Consider the following 10,052-nt stretch of genomic DNA (forward strand, 5'->3'; position numbering starts at 1 on the left):
GCCTTCTGGAGACCCTTCAGGAACTGGCTGGGCATTTGGAATTCTGGTCGGAAAGCAGGAGAGACCAGGACCCTGCCTCAGGGCACATGCAGATGAAGACCCTCCCCTCCACCACCGAGTGCAGGGGAATGTACCAGGGGGCAGATACTGCTCCGATATTAACCAACGCTGCCAGCCACGCGCGACATGTAATGCCTTCTGGACACATTTGCATTCCTGGACACTGGCTTTGTTCAGGTGTAGCAGTGTGGGCAACCCTCAGGAGCCCTGGTGCTGTAGTGCCTAAGGCATCTGACTGCTAACTGGAAGGCTGGCAGTTCAAACCACCAGCCACTCCTTGGAAGGAAGGTTGGACAATCTACTTCCATAGTGATACCACCTCAGAAACCCAAGGAGGGGTCACTATGAATCAGATGCAACTCAGTGGCAGTGGGTTTGTTTTTTTGGGTTTGGGCGACCCTCGCTCTCATCTCCATCACTAACTTCTGCTAAGATGCAGACTGTCCATCTTGGGGTCATGTGTTCCAGGACTGAGTCGTTAAACCTGATTCTTCAGGTGTTGTGGGAGTAACATGGGCTGACCTGCCAATGGGCTGTATCTTCATGTCTGTTTCCAGGCAAAAGGAAGGAATCGAGTCTCTAGTGCTTTACTGAGTAAACTTAAAGCACACACACACACACACACACACAGTGTGTAAATGCATATACGATCAAAATGCAATGCAAAATCCACTGTGGAAGGACATAACTAACCCATGCTTCCAGAAGCCAGCACAGTGGGTGTCTCGGGGCAGCCCCTGGAAATGGCCTGAGGTGGGCTCAGACAGGCCCTGGACAGTACTCTGGCTCTGGCTCTGGCTCTGATTCGGTTTGTGAAAAACCCATCCTCTTCGTAGACTTTTCTGGATGCAGACTATATTTCAGGGAGCAGGGGTCCAGCACACAGCCGCTCACCCAAAGGTCAGTGGTGGGTTCAAACTCACGTTGCAGGGAAGGATGTGGTGACCAGCTTCTGTGAAGGGCGCAGCCTAGGAAACCCTGTGAGGCAGTTCTACTCTGTCACATAGGGTCCCTGTGAGTCAAAAACCAACTCAGCGCCACCTACAACAATGGCATGCTGACTTACACGGTTAAAATTGGGGTGGGGGGGTTTAAAAATCTAAGAATTTCCTAATGCCGATTTTTACCTCTGCAGCATTTCAGGGACTTCCACAAGTCCCTCGCAGTCCCTGGTGGAGCAAACAGCCGCCCAGCGGGACCTCAGGACTCAGGCCCGGGGACCTGCTCCTGACCAGTCACCACTGCAGACTGTGGGGAGGGCAGTTTGCTCTGACCCACATGGTCACCAGGGCTTGGAGCCGACCAGAGGATGATGGGTGAATAGCTTCAGGAAAAGCCACACTTCACAAAACAGTAGGACGTCAATGCCTGTGACTGCCGTAACTGACGTTCCTTAGATGCTAACCCCAAAGTAACCTCCTGTTCACTCTGCCACTTTCTCCGGCAGCCTTGATGGAAGGACAGGTGACCGTGGGCATTGGGTGCCTCTCCCCCGATGACCTGGCTGCTCCCGAAGACTCATCTGTTGCAGGGCACTGGGCCCCCCTCACCCCTGCCGAGGAGCTGGGGGCTCAGACCAGGGGTGGCACAGCGAGTGGATGTTCACCCCTTGAAACTGCCAGGGCAGCAGCCATCCAAACAGAAAACAGGTCTCTTAGAAACCAGGCCACAGAGATTTCCCAGCAGCCCTGGGAAACACAAGCTGCCAGCACAGAAAGTATGGGGTGGTCACCACGGTCACCGGCGTGTCGTCAAATCAGATCATTATTATTACTCTGGGAAAATACAGGAAACTGCTGTCAGATGCCAGCTGTTGAAGGTGAGCTGGAAACGTGTGAGCACCATGTGATCGGTGTGCCCAGGGAGGGCCATGCTCATGTGTCCCTGGTCCAGTCAAAGTGGCCGTGCAAGAAAGTCAACAGTGGGTTGTTGAAAAATGACTCTCCTCTAGCTTATAGAATTTAAATGTTAAAAACTAAATGCAGGCACTGCCCTCCATGAAGAGAAAAGGAGCCCCAACAGCGTGGATGAACCCTGAAAACACTGAGCTGAGCAAAACCAGTCAGTGGCAAACAGATAAATCCTGCGTGATCTGACGTCACACAGCAGACACACAGAACCTGATCTGGTGGCGCAGGGCCTAAGGCATTTGACTGCTAACCAGAAGGCTGGCGGTTCAAACCCGCCAGCCACTCCTCAGAGGGAAGGTTGGGCAATCTGCTTCCATAGTGAAACCACCTCAGAAACCCAAGAAGGGGTCACTGTGAGTCAGATCTGACTCCACAGCAGTGAGTTTGCTTAGGTTTTGGTTTAGGAGCAGGAAGGGGAGGGAAGGGGAAGGTTTTGCCTGAGGGCAGTGAGCATCTGTTAATGGTGGAGGGATAACTCAGAAAAGGATGTCCATGGTTGTGGAACATGGGGAATGGGACCCACATTGCCACATTTTACGTGCAGAGATATTTGAATGGGCACATATTTTGTAGCATATATTTTCACAGTGAAAAGCACACACAAAACTAAACACAGCTGTTCAGAGTATATCTCCTTGTTCACTGTTGAACAAGAACAACAAAGTAGGAGGTCTCACACTGCCGGATCTCAAAACCTACTACACAGCCACAGTAGTCAAAACTTCCTGGTATTGGTGTAATGACAGACACATAGACCAATGGAATAGAATTGAGAACCCAGAAATAGATCCATCGACCTATGGTCAGCTGATCTTTGACAAAGGCCGAAATCCATTAAATGCGGAAGAGAAAGTTTCTTTAATAAATGGTGCTGGCAAAACTGGATATCCATTTGCAGAAAAATGAAACAAGATCTGGACCTCACACCATACACAAAAACTAACTCCAGATGGATCAAAGACTTAAATGTGAAACCTAAAACTATAAAGTTCCTCAAGGAAAAACTAAGGGCAAATTAAGTGGCCCTGATATATGGCATAAATTGACTATCAAGTATAACCCAAAATGCTCAAACAGCAGAAGAGAAACCAGATGAATGAAATCTAAAAATTAAATTTTTATGTGCTTCCAAAGACTTCTCCAAAAGAGTCAAAAGAGAAACCACAGACTGGGAAAAAAATATTCAGCAATGACATATCTGACAAGGGACTTATCTCTAGAATTTATGAAAAACTCCAACATCTCAGCAACAAAAAGACAAATAATCTAGTTAAAAAATGGGGAGAAGACATGAATAGACACTCACCAAAGAGGATATTCAGGCGGCCAATAAACATAGGAAGAAATGCTCATGATCATTATCCATTAGAGAGATGCAAATCAAAACAACGAGATACCATCTTGCTCCAGCACTAGTAGAAAAGTTCAACAAGACAGAGAATAACAAATGCTGGCGAGGATGCGGAGAATTGGGACTCTCATACACTGCTGGTGGGACTGTAAAATGGTACAACCATTGTGGAAAGCAGTATGGCAATTCCTTAAAAAGTTGGACGATTTGACCTAGCCATTCCATTACTAGGTAGATATCCTAAAGAAGTGAGAGACATGACAAGAACAGACATATGCACACCCATGTTCATCGCAGCACTATTTACAATAGCCAAAATATGGAAACAACCTAGGTGTCCATCAACTGAAGAATGGATAACCAAAGACACAATGAAATACTATGCAACCCCAAAGAATGACGTAGAATCTGCAAAACACTGCACAATGTGGATGAACATGGAGGACATTATGCTGAGTGAAATAACTCAATCAAAAAGGGCAAATAATGTACTAGTCCATTATTGTAAAAAGTCAAGGAAAGGTTTATATAAGGAAGGAAATTTTCTTTGTTGGTTACCAAGGGTGGGAGGGGAGAGGAGGGAACACTGTTAGATAGGCAGAGACAAGTATTTATTTGGGTGAAGAGAAGGGCAATGCACCAAATGTGAGTGATCAACATGGTGGCATTAAGGAAGAGGAAGACATAGAGAGGTGCATGGAAGGAGGAGACAACAAAGATGAACCCCTTTGCACATACAGTACTGCATTGTCAGTGAAGGCAAACATGGGTATATGGGTGGATACATGGGTGGACAGGCTGAACTAATAGGTCTATGTCTATGAAGCGGGGAGTGTACCCAAGACCATGTATAGGGTTGGCAGACAATGTTTCTACAACTGTATTGGTATGTTCTGTAAGCATTCCCAGGTATATAGTGGAGCTGACAAGGGACAAGGTCGTAGTCATTTCTTGGCCATAGCCAGCTACCCAGAGGGAGTGAGTAGTTGGACTTGTGGGCTTGAGACCATAGTCACAGGGGACATCAAGCTCAATTGGCATAACATACTACACAAAACATTGTTCCACCTTCTACTTCAGCCAGTAGCCACTGGGATCTTAAAAACTTGCAAACAGCTGTCTAGATGCAACAATGGGTCTTTCCTCGTCCAGAACAAAGAAGAATGAAGAAAACCAAAGATTCAAGGAAACAATTAGTCCAAGTGACTGGTACACCATGCAATCCACAGCCTATATGACTATGACACCAGAAGAACTATATGGTGCCCAGCTACTACTGTCAATCACTCAGAGGGAGATCTATGTGGGAGATCCTGGATAGAGTGAGAGAACAATGTGGAACAAAACTAAAATCATTTGGAAATAAAAGGGGGCGGGGATACCAGATTTACTGGTCTGGAAGAGCCTGATGGAATCACTGAGATTATGGTCCCTAGCTGCCCTTCAGGTCTGGAATTGAACCCACACCTATGGCTTCCAGCCAAGCAAAAGACAGGCATATGAGGTGAACATTTACCTGAGGTAGGTACACTCCTTAGAGAGAACAATCATGGAAGAAAAGAAGGGCCGTGTATGCTCAGGGAGACAGCTCAGGGGGCAGGAGTGCATGGAGGGAAGGACACAGGGAAGAGATAACTATGGGGAGGAAGTGGGAGGGAAGCTGTTGCCTTGTGGGAAATTGTAGTCAACATCATAAGACAAAGTGTATGTGAGCTGCTGTGTGGAAAGTGAGTCTGCTCTGTAAACTTTCACTCAAATCACAATTTTTAAAAAAAGAATGCCAATGTGAGCCTCTTCTGCTAAGTGTGGTACTTGTGCAAAGTTCCAGCTGGCGGACTCAAGCTGGCTGGGAGGTGGGGCCAAGCCATGTGGTGGGTGTGGCCAAGCCATGTGGTGGGTGTGGCCAAGCCATGTGGTGGGTGTGGCCAAGCCGTGCTCTCAGCTGCTGCTCCTGGAAACTTCAGGCCTGCCATCTTCTTTGCTGATTTCCCTTCCTTCATCCTCCGCAGGGTCTGCAGGGCCTTGGAGCCAGGATGCTGATGGCATCTACTAACTCAGACACACCAGTGTCAACGGGTGCCAGCCCTGAGGACGTCAGAATGAAATGTCCAACAAGCGTGTGATAGCCCCTCAGAGGTCATCGTGGCTGCCATCAGCTCCGACTCAGAGAGAACTATGGACAACAGGAGGAAGCGCTGTGTGGTCCTGCGCCATCTTCACGATCCGTAGTGTGTCGAGTCCATTGTGTGGCTGTCGTGTGCCCCATCTCCTGGAGGGTGTGGTACTTAAGTCTGTGTGTCAGCTTGGCTGGGCCTGGGTGAGCGGCTGGGCAGCTGGACCGCGTGACTCCCCGTGACGAGACTGGTGGTCAACCCCATGGTGGAATCTACTGGAGCAGCTGTGTAGCTGCCTTAGGGATGTGGGCTGCTCCTAGTGTAGAAGGGGATGGCTCTGGACAAGGTTTCTGAGCTTTTCGGCACTCCTGGACCCTGCATGTGGCTGAGTCTTCATTCAGCAGCCCGCCACGTTTTCTGCCAATCTTAGGATTGTTCCTGGACACGAACCAGTGGCCTCCATGCTATTTGATAATCTTGGGACTGTGCCATTTTCTCTGTTGACCTTGGGTTTTTCAGCCAGCAGCTGCCTGAGCTAAGAGACACCTCTAGCTTCAGTGGGCCAGGAGCAAGAGGCAGAGCTGAAGCCCAAGGGCAGGGGTCTTGCAGAAGAATGAACTAATCTGTCCTGGAGGAAGTACTGCTGGAATGCTCCTTAGAAGCAGGAGTGGTCGGACTTCGTTTCTTATACTTTGGTCATGTTGCCAGAAGGGACCCGTCCCTGGAAAAGAACATCGTGCTTGGTAAAGCAGAGGGCTAGTGCAAAAGGGAAAGACCTTCAACAAGATCTGACACCGTAGCTACAAGGACAGCCTCAAGTCCAGCCGCAGCTGTAGGGATGATGAGGGTCAGGCAGTGTTTCACTCTGTTGTACTTGGGTGGCTACGAGTTGGAGCCGACTGATAGCACCCGACAACCACCACCACCTCACATTCAATGCTTTACAATTTCAAAAGGACATTGTTATCGAGGTTTTGATTCAAATCCCAGAAGACCCAAGTGGAGGCTGTTCTCAACTGTCACAGTTCTAGCTGGTGCTCTCGAACACTTTGCGGGGTACACCCTCTGGTCCCCCAGACTGCCAGGTCTCCCCAGATCAGCCCACTCCCTTCAGTGTTTTCAAACCCACCTGTATGCTGACACTCCCAAATTTCAGTGTTCATCTGAAATCCCCCCACTGTGGCCTTACCTGAGCTGACAGTCCTGTCTGTCAGTCTCCGTCACTGCTCCCTTTTATCTTCTCCACTGCACGTACGAAAGCACGTACTCTTATATTTATTTTGTGATTTTAATTCATTGCCCTCACTATCTGTAAGGACAGAATTAAGTCCCTGGAAAAGAGGTGTTGAAGGCCTAACCCCGCCGAGTGTGACCCGTTTGGTGAGCGCAGGCCTCCAGAGGTCGTACCTCATGAGGGACCGTGTCTTCGCGGGTGTAATTAGTTCCACTAACCTGAGCTCCTGCTGGAGCAGCGTGGGTCCCAATCCTGGAGGAGCGTGTCCTGCACGAGAGAAGACACCGGAACACAGAGGGCAGCTGCCACGCAGAGATGCAGCTACAGGACTAGGACCACCGGCCGCCACTGGACGCTGGGAGAGAGGCGGGAACAGGCTCTCCTCACAGCCTCAGAAGGAGCCAGCCTGGCCGACACCCGCACTTCAGAGCCCTAACCTCTTACAGGCTCCCACTTGCGGTGTTTGGCGGTGGCAGCCCCAGGAACCTACTGCACCCTGTCCCCTCACCGTGTGACGTCACTGTCAGCAGCTTCCCCAGTCACACTGTGTATGAAATGGGCAGCAGAGGGGTCGGGAGGGCAGCCTGGGGGAGGGACGACGACACGAGCTGCCCAAACTGAGCAGGTTGACTCCCATCTAACCTCTGGCCTGGGTCCTGCTTTGGCACGGGCTTCAATACACGGACATGCTTTTGTGAGGGACCTTTAACAGAGCAAATTAGGCGTGTTTGTTCAGTGAAGAAAACTAAGAGTCCCGGTGGTTGTCTCCCCCCCGACGGGAAGAGGGCGGAGGGCAGGTGAAGGGGAAGAGCTCCCAGGAAACGAAGCGGGCGGCCGCTCACTGAGCATCTGCTTTGTCCCGGCCTCTTTACACACGTCCTCACTCCGCCACCGTGGAGGGGCCTGCGCTGGCATCCTGGGGCCGCTGTAGCAAAGTGCCGCCCAATGCTTTAAACAACAAGAATCTATCTTCTCACAGTCTGGAGGTGGGAGTTGTGATCAGGGTGTCGGCCATGTTGGTTCCTTCTGAGGCTCTGAGGCAGAAGCTGTCCCAGAACCCTCCCAGCTTCCAGTGGCCCCAGGCGGTCCTGGCTGCATCTGCAGCAGCACATGGCATCCTTCCTCTGTCTCTCTGTCTCTTTCTCTCTTTTCTAACATGATACTTACAAATGAACATACAGGATCAAGGCCTACCCAGCTCCACATAACCTCCTGTTGACCCTAACGGACACCCTAACGGACACTTCAAAGACTCTATTTCCAAACAAGCTCACGTTCACAGGTACAAGGGGTGAGGACTTCGACGTATCTTTTTGAGGGACACAAACTGACCCATAAGAACACCATTTTATGAAGGAGTCACAGACGTTGCCCAGGAGCAAAGCCAGGTTCTGAATGTGGGCCTGTGAGTAGCCTGCCTGTGTGTGTCGCGCTCTGGAACATTCTTGTTCGCAGGTGGTCATTGTTCACTCGTGGCACCTCATACGCCCATTTCCCAACTGCATTCCTCAGAGATGGGGCAATGCTCTGATTTGCAATTCCTTAAACACCTGCCCTGCTCCCTTCCCAGGCCTCATATGCAGTTACCAACAGAACCAGGGCACCAGAGACATTGGGCGGCTACATGGTTATTATCAGAAAGGTGCCACTGGCAAGGAACCAGAGCAAAGATCCTTCAGGTGTCAAGACAAGCCTCCAGTAGGTCAGTGAATGAGGGAGACCACTCAGGAGGTGATAGCCAAGGTCACATGGCACGTCCAGGTCAATTGAACACAAATCTTTCTGTTATTAAGGGAAGAAATAAAACATGTTCTGGATGGTGGTGCTGACGTATGTCGGCCTGAGGGAAGTCTGATTTTTTGTTACCCAACAACAAGAGAAGCAGAGTCCTGTAGTTAGTTCCTTCTGGAAATGTCCGGCCTGACTAAAGGCGCTGTCCCTCTATCAGGAGACCACGGCGTGCGGCGGGGCAACTCCATGTGCTGTAACTTAATTTTCTTACCCCTTAAGTACTTCCTGGGACCCATGCCAAGAACAGCTGGTCACTCACAGTCACTCAGGGTATGCCAACCCTCTGGAAAACTGTGGGAAGCCAAGGCTGACCGGCACTTCCAGGACGGAGCGGGTGCTGACAAGCACAGCCTCGGGGGGGAGGACTGCCATGTGGAAGCCACTGGTGGCCTCAGTGTGCCCAGAAGCCACACGAGGCATTTGAGGGCTGAGCCCGCCACACACAGTGGCAATGGCTGGGGGCTGGTTTTCCTTCCTTCTGAAAATGATCCCTTCAAAGCGCACAAAATACGAGTCTCGAGATGCCAACTGCCAGGGACCAAATGCTTCCAGGCCCCCTCCTAGCACGATCGTAGGACGCCAGTTCCGTTGGCCCAGCGGGCCCACTCTGTAAGCGGCGATGTTGCAAATGCGGCCAAGCTCATGCCCCAGGCCTTTCCGAACCCTAACCGGTGGTTTGCTGCTGTAAGGAGCCAGCAGTGCCCCAGAAACAGACTGCGGGCCCCCACTTCTTCCTCTTTCCTCTTCATCTGGTTGCCCTTTGAATCTAAGGAGTCTGTGAGCAGCACAGATGGCTCAGACACGAATGCCCACAGAAAGGCTGGCGGTTCAAACACACCCAGAAGTGCCTCAGAAGAATCAGCCACAAAAACCTGCGGGGTCCACACCGCTACACACTGGCCGTCCACACCACCATCTGCCCCATGAGTCCACACACCGGCCGTCCACACCACCGTCTGCCCCGTGAGTCCACACACCGGCCGTCCACACCACCGTCTGCCCCGTGAGTCCACACACCGGCCGTCCACACCACCGTCTGCCCCGTGAGTCCACACACCGGCCGTCCACACCACCGTCTGCCCCGTGAGTCCACACACCGGCCGTCCACACACTGGCTACCCTGTGCCACCATGAGCCACACGGGGACTCAGCACCAGGCCTGAGTTGAGATGGGCTGTGTGAACATACACTGGATTTCCAAGGCTTCACTGAAAAAAGAATGTAAAATAGGTCATTGATAATTTTTGTATTAATTATGCATTCAAATGACAGTATTTTCATTATATGGGGTTAATTATTAAATATTTATCAAAGTAAATTTCCCTGTTTATTTCTATTTTTTTAAGGTGAAACGATGGGATTTCTGTTGAAAGGCACTGGTCTTTATCACGTCAAACGCCTGATGGCATCGGATGAGTTGCTGGTTCTGGTTTAGCACCGTGTTTGGAAAACAAATACTTTGCACAAGGCAGTAAGGACTTGGAGGTTGGCTTTGTTTTTCTTTTTCATATGGATTAAATCAACGTGGTTGATGGTAATTGCCGTGGAGTCGGCCTGACTCACTGGGAGCCCATGCACTGGGTGAAGGCCCA

This window comes from Orycteropus afer, unplaced genomic scaffold (genome assembly GCF_000298275.1).
Source record: "Orycteropus afer afer isolate SDZICR_OR568_19922 unplaced genomic scaffold, OryAfe1.0 scaffold00273, whole genome shotgun sequence".
Taxonomy (NCBI): domain Eukaryota; kingdom Metazoa; phylum Chordata; class Mammalia; order Tubulidentata; family Orycteropodidae; genus Orycteropus; species Orycteropus afer.